The sequence below is a fragment of the Bufo gargarizans genome, chromosome 1 (genome assembly GCF_014858855.1).
Source record: "Bufo gargarizans isolate SCDJY-AF-19 chromosome 1, ASM1485885v1, whole genome shotgun sequence".
NCBI lineage: Eukaryota > Metazoa > Chordata > Amphibia > Anura > Bufonidae > Bufo > Bufo gargarizans.
Genome location: NC_058080.1, coordinates 753,376,222 through 753,392,434, shown reverse-complemented (window position 1 = coordinate 753,392,434; position 16,213 = coordinate 753,376,222).

The following is a 16,213-nucleotide window of genomic DNA, read 5'->3' as shown; positions in this document are numbered from 1 at the left end:
CAGAGCTGTGTATATATAAAGCATACAGCGCAGAGCTGTGTATATATAAAGCATACAGCGCAGAGCTGTGTATATATAAAGCATACAGCGCAGAGCTGTGTATATATAAAGCATACAGCGCAGAGCTGTGTATATATAAAGCATACAGCACAGAGCTGTGTATATATAAAGCATACAGCGCAGAGCTGTGTATATATAAAGCATACAGCACAGAGCTGTGTATATATAAAGCATACAGCACAGAGCTGTGTATATACAAAGCATACAGTACAGAGCTGTGTATATATAAAGCATACAGCACAGAGCCGTGTATATATAAAGCATACAGCGCAGAGCTGTGTATATATAAAGCATACAGCACAGAGCTGTGTATATACAAAGCATACAGTACAGAGCTGTGTATATATAAAGCATACAGCACAGAGCTGTGTATATATAAAGCATACAGTGCAGAGCTGTGTATATATAAAGCATACAGCACAGAGCTGTGTATATACAAAGCATACAGTACAGTGCTGTGTATATATAAAGCATACAGCACAGAGCTGTGTATATATAAAGCATACAGTACAGAGCTGTGTATATATAAAGCATACAGCACAGACCTGTGTATATATAAAGCATACAGTACAGTGCTGTGTATATATAAAGCATACAGCACAGAGCTGTGTATATATAAAGCATACAGCGCAGAGCTGTGTATATATAAAGCATACAGCGCAGAGCTGTGTATATATAAAGCATACAGCGCAGAGCTGTGTATATATAAAGCATACAGTGCAGAGCTGTGTATATATAAAGCATACAGTGCAGAGCTGTGTATATATAAAGCATACAGTGCAGAGCTGTGTATATATAAAGCATACAGCACAGAGCTGTGTATATATAAAGCATACAGCACAGAGCTGTGTATATATAAAGCATACAGCGCAGAGCTGTGTATATATAAAGCATACAGCACAGAGCTGTGTATATATAAAGCATACAGCACAGAGCTGTGTATATATAAAGCATACAGCGCAGAGCTGTGTATATATAAAGCATACAGCACAGAGCTGTGTATATATAAAGCGTACAGTACAGAGCTGTGTATATATAAAGCGTACAGTACAGAGCTGTGTATATATAAAGCATACAGCACAGAGCTGTGTATATATAAAGCATACAGCGCAGTGCTGTGTATATATAAAGCATACAGAGCAGTGTATATATAAAGCATAGAGTGCAGAGCTGTGTATATATAAAGCATACAGCGCAGAGCTGTGTATATATAAAGCATACAGTACAGAGCTGTGTATATATAAAGTATACAGCACAGAGCTGTGTATATATAAAGCATACAGTACAGTGCTGTGTATATATAAAGCATACAGTGCAGAGCTGTGTATATATAAAGCATACAGCGCAGAGCTGTGTATATATAAAGCATACAGCACAGAGCTGTGTATATATAAAGCATACAGTGCAGAGCTGTGTATATATAAAGCATACAGTGCAGAGCTGTGTATATATAAAGCATACAGTAAAGAGCTGTGTATATATAAAGCATACAGCACAGAGCTGTGTATATATAAAGCGTACAGTACAGAGCTGTGTATATATAAAGCAAATATGTGGCCACAGGATGAGAAAGGCGCTCATAGGGTAAATAGGTAAAGATGAAACAGCGTTCTTCAATTTAAGATGAGTATGTGCTGCTCACCTGTTTAGGTTGCACCGATTGGGTGCAACCGTGATGAAGGTCCGCTGGATTAGCTAGGTGTCAGGTTGGAGCTGCCGCGTCCAAAGGAACCAAAGGGCGAGGGCCAAGTCGCCACTTCGTTGAATACTAGAAATACTGACAGTGCCTGTCACGACCTATGTGGTCTGGCAAGCTGGTGGACGTAAGGCGCAAATCACAACCGATTTTGACAAGTACGGGTTTATTGAGAGACAACGCGTTTCGGGGTGCGCATGACCCCTTTATCAAGTCTGGTGTGCTGCAGCTGCAGGTGCAGCTGGATGTTTGCTGTTTGTTTAATGCTCCCCGGTCACTTTTCCTGACAATGTACAATGCTTTGCCAGAGATGAAATAGATGTAGCTGAAGCGCTGTGGCTTTTCTATTGTACTTGGTTAGGCAATGCTGTTGCGGTGGTGAGGCTGATGTAGCTGGGGTATTGAGACCCGGCTACTGCACGTGGTGCGTGCTGTAAGGACACAGGGAGCATACAGTGTATATATAAAGCATACAGTACAGTGCTGTGTATATATAAAGCATACAGTACAGTGCTGTGTATATATAAAGCATACAGTGCAGAGCTGTGTATATATAAAGCATACAGTACAGAGCTGTGTATATATAAAGCATACAGCGCAGAGCTGTGTATATATAAAGCATACAGTACAGAGCTGTGTATATATAAAGCATACAGCACAGAGCTGTGTATATATAAAGCATACAGCGCAGAGCTGTGTATATATAAAGCATACAGTACAGTGCTGTGTATATATAAAGTATACAGTACAGAGCTGTGTATATATAAAGCATACAGCGCAGAGCTGTGTATATATAAAGCATACAGCACAGAGCTGTGTATATATAAAGCATACAGCACAGAGCTGTGTATATATAAAGCATACAGTGCAGAGCTGTGTATATATAAAGCATACAGCGCAGAGCTGTGTAAATATAAAGCATACAGTACAGAGCTGTGTATATATAAAGCATACAGCACAGAGCTGTGTATATATAAAGCATACAGCGCAGAGCTGTGTATATATAAAGCATACAGCGCAGAGCTGTGTAAATATAAAGCATACAGCACAGAGCTGTGTATATATAAAGCATACAGCGCAGAGCTGTGTATATATAAAGCATACAGTACAGAGCTGTGTATATATAAAGCATACAGCGCAGAGCTGTGTATATATAAAGCATACAGCACAGAGCTGTGTATATATATAAAGCATACAGTACAGAGCTGTGTATATATAAAGCATACAGTACAGAGCTGTGTATATATAAAGCATACAGTACAGAGCTGTGTATATATAAAGCGTACAGCACAGAGCTGTGTATATATAAAGCATACAGCGCAGAGCTGTGTATATATAAAGCATACAGCGCAGAGCTGTGTATATATAAAGCATACAGCGCAGAGCTGTGTATATATAAAGTGTACAGCGCAGAGCTGTGTATATGTAAAGCATACAGTACAGAGCTGTGTATATATAAAGCATACAGTGCAGAGCTGTGTATATATAAAGCATACAGCACAGAGCTGTGTATATATAAAGCATACAGCGCAGAGCTGTGTATATATAAAGCATACAGTGCAGAGCTGTGTATATATAAAGCATACAGTACAGAGCTGTGTATATATAAAGCATACAGTACAGAGCTGTGTATATATAAAGCGTACAGCACAGAGCTGTGTATATATAAAGCATACAGCGCAGAGCTGTGTATATATAAAGCATACAGTGCAGAGCTGTGTATATATAAAGCATACAGCGCAGAGCTGTGTATATATAAAGTGTACAGCGCAGAGCTGTGTATATATAAAGCATACAGTACAGAGCTGTGTATATATAAAGCATACAGTACAGAGCTGTGTATATATAAAGCATACAGTACAGAGCTGTGTATATATAAAGCATACAGTACAGAGCTGTGTATATATAAAGCATACAGTGCAGAGCTGTGTATATATAAAGCATACAGCGCAGAGCTGTGTATATATAAAGCATACAGTACAGAGCTGTGTATATAAAAGCATACAGCGCAGAGCTGTGTATATATAAAGCGTACAGTACAGAGCTGTGTATATATAAAGCATACAGTACAGAGCTGTGTATATATAAAGTATACAGTACAGAGCTGTGTATATATAAAGCATACAGCGCAGAGCTGTGTATATATAAAGCATACAGCACAGAGCTGTGTATATATAAAGCATACAGCACAGAGCTGTGTATATATAAAGCATACAGCGCAGAGCTGTGTATATATAAAGCATACAGCGCGGAGCTGTGTATATATAAAGCGTACAGTACAGAGCTGTGTATATATAAAGTATACAGTACAGAGCTGTGTATATATAAAGCATACAGCGCAGAGCTGTGTATATATAAAGCGTACAGCACAGAGCTGTGTATATATAAAGCGTACAGCACAGAGCTGTGTATATTGTAGGAAGGCGCAAGAGTCCGTCATTGACGGAAGGTACGTGTCACCGAGGTTCCTGGCCTCTAGTGCTCGCTGACACTGTTTAACTTAGTGTGGCTGTAAAGCCAATCCGGGCCGGTTCTTATTGAGAGCAGCCAAAGAGCAGGGTGTGTTCCCCACGTCTAGACCAGGTTTTGGGCTGGGGTTTAAAAACCCATCCAGCAGCTCAGCTGGGTGTGGTATGATCCTCCAAGTGATAGTAGAGATGTGGAAGCTCCTTGTGTTTGGGAGCTGAGGAGATCCGCCATACTGCAAGGCTGAGAGCTGCATGAGAGCCGCCTGCTGGGTGCCCTAAAGCCTGCTGTGGTCTGCCAGGTGACTTATGTTATTATGGGAACTCCTGCTGTGTGAACTAACACCAGGACCCTGTAAAGCATTCCCTACAATTGGTGGAGGACGCGTGCAAGCGCAGTGAGGCTGGCGTGATCGTCGAAATATTTTTGGTTTGCACACGGGTGTATGTCGTTTATCAAACCTGCTAGATTTAAACCTGTGTCACGTGACAAAATGGAAGCTGTTTTGAAGGCCCTCATGGAGGCTAATCTGCAGCAGCGAGAGACCAACCTGCAGCAACGCAAGGCTAATAAGCAGCAGCAAGAGACCAACTAGTTGCTGCTACAACACGTGATGGCTTTGCAAACAGCAGGAGCAACCCTAAGCGTCCACGATGCCCGGAAAGCAGTCCGTGCAGCAATCCCTAAGATGACACCCACAGATGACATCAAAACATACCTGGCGATGTATGAGAATATGACCACCAGGGAAAGGCTGCCCCCGGACCAGTGGGCTGGTAAGAGCCCAGTGGGTGCATCAGTGGGAGTTCAACCCAGCTGAGCCCATGAGACCCCAGTATTATAACCTGCTCAACCAGTTGCAAAAGTGGCTACAACCTGATGTGCTGAGCCCCACTGCTATGCTGGACCGGTTGCTAGCAGACAGGTTCTGGAGGGCTCTTCCACCCCCTCTCCAGCAATGGATTGGCCAGGTCTCTCCAGGTAATGCGCTGGAGATGGTCGACCTGGTGGAGCGCTATGAGGCTACCCGGAACTTACAGGGGGGTTCTTTCAAATCCCGTGTCCTTCCACCCTGGAGACTGGTGCCCACCAAACCTGCCCAGGATATGGCCCCTGTGGACCCCGCTCCAATGGTCTGCTGACGGTGTTGGGAGACTGGCCATGTTCGAGCGGACTGTCCACAGGAGGGGGATCCTATGGACACAAACTATGGCTTCCGTCAATCATATGCCAGGAAACTGTGTGCCATGGGTGCTCCGGAGTTTCTGAACCACCTGTGCCAGGTGGAGGTGGGAGACACTCCAGCGGAGGCTCTGTTGGACTCAGGGAGTCTGGTGACCCTGGTAAGGGCTTCCCTGGTACTCTCCGCTGAGTACACCGGCCGCAAGGTCGAAGTCATGTGTATACATGGGGACTTAAAAGACTACCCTTCTGCTATGGTGTCTCTGTCCATGGTTTCCGGCAGGTGGACCCACGAGGTGGCTTTCGCAACCAACCTACACTATGAACTTATAATAGGGAGAGACTTCCCGGCACTGTGGCTGGTTACAAGAGTGACTCATACCCATCAGACAGGGGTAACCCTAGCAAAATGGTCAGGGGGGAGAGGAGACCAGAACCCTGGGAACCTGAGTCCGAAGAGCCAGCGGTAGGGTTGACCACCACTTCGGTGGAAGAGGGAGATACAACCCCGCTAAGTGTCATGGTGGGAGACATGGAGGACTTGCCACCGGATCCTGAGCTGGCAGACCTCAATGTCTTTGGGGATAATTTTGGTACCGCCCAGCACTGGGATATTGCTATTAAATAGTTACGGACGTCTGTGTACCATCCACAAACGGACGGACTGGTTGAAAGCTGTAAAGCTAATCCGGGCCGGTTCTTATTGGGAGCAGCCAAAGAGCAGGGTTGGTGGCTGCTCCCCACGTCCAGATCAGGTTTTAGGCTGGGGTTTAAAAACCCAGCCATTAGCTCAGCTGGGTGTGGTATGATCCTCCAAGTGATAGTGGAGATGTGGAAGTTCTGTGTTTTTGGGAGCTGAGGAGATCCGCCATACTGCAAGGCTGAGAGCTGCATGAGAGCCGTCTGCTGGGAATCGAGCGCCCTAAAGCCTTCTGTGGTCTGCCAGGTGATTTATGTTATTTTGGGAACTCCTGCTGTGTGAACTAACACCAGGACCCTGTAAAGCATTGTTTTTCTTTTCTGCCTTTTCTGTGTAAATAAACACTGGACTTTTGTGTTTTCAACCGTGGTCTCGCCTCTGTACTGCGTCCGCTTACCCTGCCTACCAGAGCAAATCCCTACAATATATAAAGCATACAGTACAGAGCCGTGTATATATAAAGCATACAGCACAGAGCTGTGTATATATAAAGCATACAGTACAGAGCTGTGTATATATAAAGCATACAGTACAGAGCTGTGTATATATAAAGCATACAGCACAGAGCTGTGTATATATAAAGCATACAGCGCAGAGCTGTGTATATATAAAGCATACAGCGCAGAGCTGTGTATATATAAAGCATACAGCACAGAGCTGTGTGTATATATAAAGCATACAGTACAGAGCTGTGTATATATAAAGCATACAGCGCAGAGCTGTGTATATATAAAGCATACAGCGCAGAGCTGTGTATATATAAAGCATACAGCACAGAGCTGTGTGTATATATAAAGCATACAGCACAGAGCTGTGTATATATAAAGCATACAGCACAGAGCTGTGTATATATAAAGCATACAGCACAGAGCTGTGTATATATAAAGCATACAGCACAGAGCTGTGTATATATAAAGCATACAGTACAGAGCTGTGTATATATAAAGCATACAGCGCAGAGCTGTGTATATATAAAGCATACAGTACAGAGCTGTGTATATATAAAGCATACAGCGCAGAGCTGTGTATATATAAAGCATACAGCGCAGAGCTGTGTATATATAAAGCATACAGCACAGAGCTGTGTATATATAAAGCATACAGTACAGAGCTGTGTATATATAAAGCATACAGTACAGAGCTGTGTATATATAAAGCATACAGTACAGAGCTGTGTATATATAAAGCATACAGCACAGAGCTGTGTATATATAAAGCATACAGCGCAGAGCTGTGTATATATAAAGCATACAGCGCAGAGCTGTGTATATATAAAGCATACAGCACAGAGCTGTGTATATATAAAGCATACAGCACAGAGCTGTGTATATATAAAGCATACAGCGCAGAGCTGTGCATATATAATGTTAATACCGCCACCTTGTGCGCACAGAGTAAAACGGTTGAGGTGTTTTTTGTCGCTGATTTAAAAAATTATTGATGTTACTTCTTGGAAACAGATTTGAATTTCAGAGAAGTTGATGCGGAAGCAAAGAAACCTCAACCCAAATCTCCTGTAAAACCTGCACCAACTTACAGCTCTGCCACCACCATCCACCTGTTCTCTGACACAGCCTCAGGCGGCGCACACATCTCTGTCACCTCACGTCACATTATCAAGAAGAATCTCCTCAGACAGCACAGCCTGGAGCCTGACTCCGCCCACACATGGTCACATGGTCATGACATCACCAAAGGTCCTTTCACTCACTAGGCTTCGGAATCTACAGATATATACCTGGTCATGTGATTCCTGACCCCTCCCACACATGACTGTGACATCATCACAGGTCCTGTAAGCACAGAACAACCACAGGGCTGCTCTGCAGGAGGAGGTAAGTGTCTGCTCACAGTCATGTAAGGCTTGGGGTACAAGGTGATAGAGGGGATCGCCCGGAGGTCAGTATTTTCCAGTCCACATATAATTTGTTCAACTCATTTTGTGAAAAACAACCCTCTGTATGGCTACGCTGACAGAAAATAAAAACATTATAGCTCTTGGAAGGCAGGAGGGGAAAAAATGAGAATTGTCTGTGATAGGAAGGGGTTAAATATCATGAGAATGTTTTTTTTATGGTCCAGTACTATGACGATGAGAAAGTTTTTTAAAAAAAGCAGCTTTTACCTGCTACCTGTTTAAGCTGAGCACGGACAACGGCCCCTGGGCTTAGCCGCTCCAACGAAAATCCCCAAAACTTTACAAGTCCAGCTCATAGCAAAAAACAGACGGATCTTTATTTCAACGGTTAAAAACTTCCAAGACAGGATAGAATGTTACGCGTTTCAGACCTCCTTTGATTCGGGTCCTTCATCATGACACACCAAACACTGAGTGCACTATATGTGCTAACCCACCACCTGGCCCATCGGACTATGACGATGATACTAGGTAGACATGTCCATTTGTTTACACGCTTTTGCAAAATAATTGAAATATATATATATATATTTTTTAAAGGGTTTTCTGAGGTATTTTTACCGATGATCTATCCTCAGGATCGGTCGTCCGCAGAGATGGGCAAAGTTCTTAAAAATTTGATTCTGCTGCTTTGATGAATTTAACAAAGAATTCGCTTTGTGACAAATTACTTAATTCCCAAAGTGCATTTCTTCGTAAGTAGCGGGCACAATGACGGGGAAAGGAAATTGCGCAGCCCCCGTCATTGAACCCTTAAGATGCTGCATTTATCGCAGATCGCGGCATCTGAGATTAATATTAAAGGGGTATTCCCTTCTTCAGTTTTAATACTTACCTTCGTCCAGCGAGACGTCCACTTCCTGGATTCGGCTGGGCTTGTGTGACGTCTTCTCCCGGCCAGGCCGCGCTTGCTCAGAAGACTGAAGTTTTTCTCCTGGCCGAGCCGTGCAATGTCCTGAATACGCACGCACGCTGCGCATGCGCCATGGTGACTTATTCCTGGCCTGTATAGTACAGAGCCGGCGTGCGCGTTTGCTTCTCTGCACTATACTGGCCAGGAAGAAGTCATCATGGCGCATGCACGGCGACGTGTGCTTTCAGGACATTGCCCGGCCGAGAGAGAATCTTCAGTCTTCTGCGCAAGCGCGGCCCGGCGGGATTCGACAGGAGAGGTGGCCGTAACCAGGGGAAACGAAAGACAACATCAGGTAAGAGGGGACTTATTTTCTCAAAAAGGGTGGGAATTGGGTAATAAAACGTATTTAGAAAAATGATCACTGTCAAATCATGAACAGATTTAACAGTGATCATTATGATGGGATAACCCCTTTAAGGCCTTTCAGACCTTATCAATTTGAGCACAAAGAGGCCATCCTGCTTCAAGATCCAGCGCGAAATCTAGCGTTGTGCATGATGACGTAATCACGCTAGCCGGCTAGGTGACGTTACATGTCACCGCGGAGGATCTTCATGCAAGATGGCCGCGGCGGCCTCTTTGCACTCAAAAGTATAAGGTGAGTATGATGGGGTTATTTTTACCGCCATTCCAGGGAAAATGTATTCCTTACCACAAAGCACGAGGAAATTCGGTTTTGCAGCGAATTGTAGTTTCCCTGAAACTTGTATCAAAGTCCACCTTAGATACTTCGATTCACTCAACACTAGTCATCAGTGTCTAATCGGTGGGGGTCCAACACCCGGGACCCCCTACCGATTAGCTGTTTGTGAAGGCATCGAGTAATTTGGCCTTCTCCATACTCACCAAGGACAGCGCCGTACATTGTATAGCGGCCGTACTTGGTATCGCGCTCAGCCCCATTCACTTCTATGGGGCTGACGAAAATAGCTCGGCTAATTTATGGCGCTCAGCCTCGCATGCTTGGTCTGCACTTCTGCACTTTGCAGGCTCCATTCTAAGGATAGGTGCGGGTCCCAGATGGGATTACCCCTTTTATTAAAATGTATTTAACGAGTTTTCCCATCCCAGAAGGGAACCTCACAATGCCGTCTTATCGTTTGGCTTACTCAGCAATAGACCTACAGGCAGTCTGTTAGGCCGGGCCTTTCTTAAAGGGTTATCCAATTTCAACATGTGTGGCATATAGCTAAAAGGTGCCATGAGTGTGTTAGAGAAATATACCTTCACCCATAATTGTTGGAATTCAAATTAAAAGGGATACGATACGAGCGATCGAGGAAACTGACAGATACATTTGATGTAATTGTATCAGATTTATCTTTATTCAAAGACAACCTCACAATAAGGCTACTTTCACACTAGCGTTGTTTTAATCCGGCGTTCAATTCCGACACCGGAACTGCCCACCGGATGCGGAAAAACGTGTGAAAACGGATTACATTTGAATCCTGATCAGGATTTTGATCACAATGAAAAAATGCATTGGAAAAAACGGATCCGCCATTTATGGACTTTAACTTTTTTTTCACATTTTTCGGGTTTAACATGCAAAAGCCGGATCCGTTTTGACTGAACACACGGGGCCGGATCCGGCGTTAATGCAAGTCAATGGGAAAAAAGCCTGATCAGGCGTTCAGTCAAAGTGTTCAGGCTTTTTGGCCGGAGGTAAAAATACTGCATGCTACGTTTTTCTGAAAAGCCTGATCAGTCAAAAAGACTGAACTGAAGACGTCCTGATGCATCCTGAAGGACTGACTCTCCATTCAGAATGCCTGGGGATAAAACTGATCAGTTCTTTTCCGGATTTGAGCCCCTAGGACGGAACTCAGCGCCAGAAAAGAAAAACGCTAGTGTGAAAGTAGCCTTATATAAGCTTGAAACAGAAAAAATAAAAATCACACGACAAACATGCAAACATGACATTTGCGGTTATAAGAAATAGATCATAAGACCATACATAGGTTTCCATTGCCCTCTTCCCCCCCCTGCCCGCACTTCCTAAGACTCAGACTGATATCTCTGCTAGAGATGAAACTGTGTGGGGGGGGATGTGGGTGGACACATGAGTTGACCTTTTCATGCCTTGTTTTAGATTAAACCTGTGCGCTACATTTAGGACTTGACCTAAATCTCCCATATACACAAGATGGAGGACATATTTATACAAAATGGATTCTCATCCCTCACAAATCCCCCATTTTGAGATATCTTCAGTTCTGCAGCTGGCGCAGGACACAAGATTTTCTCAATAGTCTCTATAATCTCTCCTCTTAGTACATACTTTGTTTGTGCACATAAACAGTAGCCTGAGCAATACATATTCTATGAGGATAACTATGGCGACTTGGACAATCATTTGAAGAATTCCCATGAACCACTCTCCCAAAGTTTTGAACCAGTTGGCAGGTTTGAGGAAGGAAAAGGTGCCTCCCCACCATGAGTCTTTGTCTGCACTATTTTCCTGTAACCATTTGTCTCTCATGGCTTTCACCTTTTCTATTCCAGCTTTTACCTGTAGGTTACCTTGGGGATCTAAATAATGGCAACAAGCAGGTCCTACAACCTGACACATGCCTCCTTCCTTTGCTGTCAGGTAGTCTAAAACTAAGGTGTGTTGATTGGTGACAATAATTATCTGGTTCTGGAAAATGTTAGAGGTGTTCATGAGTCTTAACACTGCCCATATCTGATCATCCAAATAATCAGTTGCCACCACTAGTTTGTCCCACATCTGCATTGCCATGAGGTACAAGAACAAGGTACTGAAAATCTTATTGGAGATACTCATCTCTACTACATGAGGTTTACCATTTGGTCTGGGTGTATTGTCCTTTGCCCTTCGATACAGAGTATGTTTAGGTACAGAGTTTATATCTATGTTGTAATGGGGTATTATAAAGGTTGCAGGAGTAAGCCGGACAAATGTACATAGACCAGTGACATTTCTGGGCAACCACTTGTATGCCTTATGCCCACAGACCAAGAATATATCTTCTGGGACTGCAACCACCGTACTATTAAACTACTAAATTATCAATTTGGCCAGTCGGACACCTTCTGCCAGTTATTCCAGCAATTAAATCAACTAAGGTACGGTTGTTTCAGGCCAGATTCTTAGCCTTTACAGGATCTATACCAACACACTGCACCAGGCTGTTCGCTGGAAAGCATGACACATTGCACCACATGTTCTCGTTCCAGGGGGTAGAGCTATAATCAACTGGTGGCCCTGATCTGTTTACCATGAGCCATGGGGGCTCAGCCCATTCCGCAACATGTAAGGGTGCTTCCCTGTCTCTAGTTTGAGACTTAACCTGCTTCATGCCTGAGAAAAAGATAGTGAAGTTGGCCAGTTCCGTCAATTCAGAAAAATTGAGGAGCACGGCGAAATAGGGCATACTGGCTGAACTCACAGGACTGTGAGTACAGATCCAACAGTCCCTCAATTTTTCAATCTCATTCAGTCCTTCAGACAGCACCTGATGGTGCCGTATCAAAGCATTGTCCCATTCATCAGTCAGTGGACGAAACACTGCTGACACGCTCAGGGTCAGAGCCACTGTCAGCAGGAGGAGCTGCATCCTGTGGTTCCAAGACTTTCTTGCAGTGAGAAGCGTGTATCCAGTTGGGTTTTCCTTCAACCTTTACAGCGGTGTGGTTGGTCAACAGTACTTGAAAGGGACCATCGAATCTTGGATCTTGTCCTTTTCTCACATGCCTCTTTATCACCACCCAGTCTCCGGGCTGCAAGCTGTGAGTTCCTTCTACTGAGTCAGGATCTGGAAGTGAAGCAAAAACTTGTTTAGGAGTATGTTCAAGCCGTTTTGTGAGGGCCTGGACATACCCAGCGAGATTGTCATTGTCATTGTTCATCTTTAACTGCTGGGTCAAGTACAACCCAAGCCTGGGAGCACACCCAAACAAAATCTCAAAAGGAGACAGTCCTGTTTTTCGGTTGGGAGTGGTCCTAACAGAATATAGGGTGAGGGGCAGGCATTCTGGCCAAGGTCTTTGGGTTTCCTGCATGGCTTTCTGGTTCTTTAACTTCAATGATGCATTGTGAAACGCTTGAGTGACCCCTAGCGCCTCCTGCATGACCTCCCTTATTACTTCTCCTGTGAATTGGGACCCCCTATCTGACTCGATAATTTCAGGAACACCGTACCTGCATATCAGTTCACTGACTAATTTCTTGGCTGTACTCTTTGCATTTGTCTTTGCTACTGGGAAGGCTACCGGCCATCCTTAAAAGAGATCAACACCCACAAGAACAAACTCATACACACCTACCTTAGGTAGCTGTATATAGTCTGCAATCTCTGAAATTGGTAAAATGGCCTTGGGTGTGCTTGCTTGGAGTCTTCACCACTTGACCGGGATTATTTAATGCACAAATTATGCACCCTTGTGCAAACTGAGCTGCTACTGTGGAAAACTCTGGTGCAATCCAACCAGCATTTACAACACTTACCATAGCAACTTTAGACAAAAGGGTAGGGCCATGGGCCTCCTGTGCCATAGCAGGATACATTGGACGAGGTAAACAAGTCCTTTCTATGTTTCTCCAGATTCCTTGTTCATCAACCTTGGCCCCATGCTTTGCCCAAAGTTCTTTTTCTTCAGGAGAGGCTTGATCAGCCATTTTCTGGAGCATACTTACAGACACGTCTTCAGGATTTTTACCGGAGCTGTCTTTATGGGCTGTAGTGCGGCTTGTTTGGCCGCTTTGTCAGCTCGATCGCTACCTTTTGCCTCCACCATGGTGTGCCTGGTGTGTGCCTTCACCTTGATCATGGCAGCTTCCTCTGGTAACAACAGAGAGTTCGTAAGTTCTAGTACAGATTCTTTATTCTTTATAGGCTGGCCTGCAGATGTTAGGAAATCCCTGGCCCGCCAAATAGGTCCATAGTCATGTGCAATACCAAAAGCATACCTTGAGTCTGTGCATATGTTCACCTTCTTCCCCTTGGCCATTTTGCACGCCTCAGTGAGTGCCTTCAACTCCGCCTCTTGTGCTGACATATGAGGTGGGAGTGCTTCAGCTGTGCCTACCTCGTGCTGTGTGACCACTGCATATCCAGTATGGAACCGGCCATCCTATCCCATGAACCGGTTTCCACCTACAAAATACTCAAAGTCAGGATTAGAAAGAGGTTTTTCATGAACGTGTTCAAAACCAGACGTTTCCTGCTGCATTAATTGTATGCAATCATGAGGGTCATGTTCAACAAGATCAGTTAAAAAGTTCTGATACACCTCCCTCCCCCATTTCTGAATCTGTAATCTGTAACAGAGTAGCAGGATTTATAGTAGTACAACGTTTGAATGAGATGTTTGTAGGCATGAGGAGTGCATACTGTAGTCTCAGTTGTCTGGCCATGTAGATAAGTTTTGGTTGCACTTGGGTGAGAATGCCTTGAATGTCATGAGGAGTTTGAACAGTTACAGGGTAGTCCAGAACAATTTCAGAAGCTTTTTCAATCATGGCTTGCACTGCCGCTACTGCCCTGACACAAGAGGGGGCACCTCTGGCAACAGGATCAAGGCGAACAGAAAAGTAGGCAGCGGGGCGTTGCGGATCTCCGTGTTTCTGAGTCAGTACAGCACTGCTATGCCCCTGCATTTCAGAACAAAACAAACAGAAAGGTTTGTCATATTTTGGAATGCCCAGAGCGGGGGCAGACAGTATGCACAGTTTCAAAATATGAAAGTTATTAACAGATTCTTCTGTAAGATGAAAGGGATCAGAAGACAAACAGTCATAGAGGGGCTGCATTAACATAGATGCGCGCCGTATCCAGGGACGGCAGTATGAGACAAGACCCAAAAATACTCTCAAGTTCTGTGCTCCTTTGGGCACCTGTATCTTTTCCACTGCCTCTTTTCGTTTGGGTGTGAGGTGCCGGGCACCGCGTGACGGGCAGTGTTCAAGAAATATCGCCTTGTCTTTACAAAACTGCAGTTTATGCCTAGAAGCTTTACACCTATTTTCTTGGAGAAAAATGAGGAGTGGCAGCTTGACAGCTGGTCTCCATTTCAGCATGCAAAAGTAAGTCATCGACATATTGCAATAAGACCACAGTTTCAGGAGGTGACCAGTTGGCTAGGACAGACTGTAGGGCCTGACTCTACATGATGGGCGAGTTCTGGGCCCCCTGGGGTAAAACAGTCCATGTATACTGGTTCCCCTTGAAAGTGAAAGTGAAAAAAGATACTGACAATCTGGATGCAGAGGTACACTGAAAAATGCATTTGCCAGGTAAATCACAGTGAAACAGGTAGCTGTGGACGGAACTTCGGACAGCAGAGTGTGCGGATTGGGCACTATTGGGGTTTGTAGGACTGTGACTTTGTTGACCTCTCGAAGATCGTGGACCGTTCGATATGTGGCTGCCTGACCCTTAATGGCCTTCTTTCTCACTGGAAATAGGGGAGTGTTTGCCGGGGACACAGTCTTGATGAGAACACCTGCTTGGAGAAAATCATATATTTGGCTGGACATTGCTATTTCCTGAGCGTGACTCAATGGGTACTGTTTAAATTGCGGGGGCTGACACCCGGGCTTTAGAGACCCCATCACAGGGGACTCAGTTTCCTCAAAATTTCCCCACTATATTTACCTAGTGTATTCTGTTACTGAGTTTCTTAACCAATGGAGTCCAAGGACTTTAATTACCCTTCCTGTAATTCTCAAAGATTTTCCACATATAATAAAGAACAAATAAGGCATATACCAAAACTCCCAAAACTAAACCAAAGACTTCCCAATTGAAACTGTCCATCTCTTAGGTCTCAAAATCCAACAATCACAGTCATTTTCAGGTTCTTACCAAAAATAGGCTCAACTATAAAAGGACTTATACGTACATTCAATCACCAGATCCTCGAACCGGACAAACCACTCAGGGAGACACAGATATAGTGTAAGATAAAGTGTCTTACCCTTTAGCACTATGTCTTACGTCTGCAAATCCTGGACCGGGACGTCCAATTTGTCGGAGACCAGTTGAAGTGTCCTTTAGTTGAACCCCACGTTGGGCGCCAAACTTTTGTTAGGGAAATATCCTTTCACCTATAATTGTTGGAATCAAAATTAAAAGGGATACGATTCGAGTGATCAGAGAAACTGACACATACATTGCATGTAATTGTATCAGATTCCTCTTTATTCAAAGACAAGCTCACAATAATATAGGCTTGAAACAGAAAAAAAACCATCACATGACAAACATGAGATTTGCAGTTATAAAGTATACAGTAGATCATAAGACC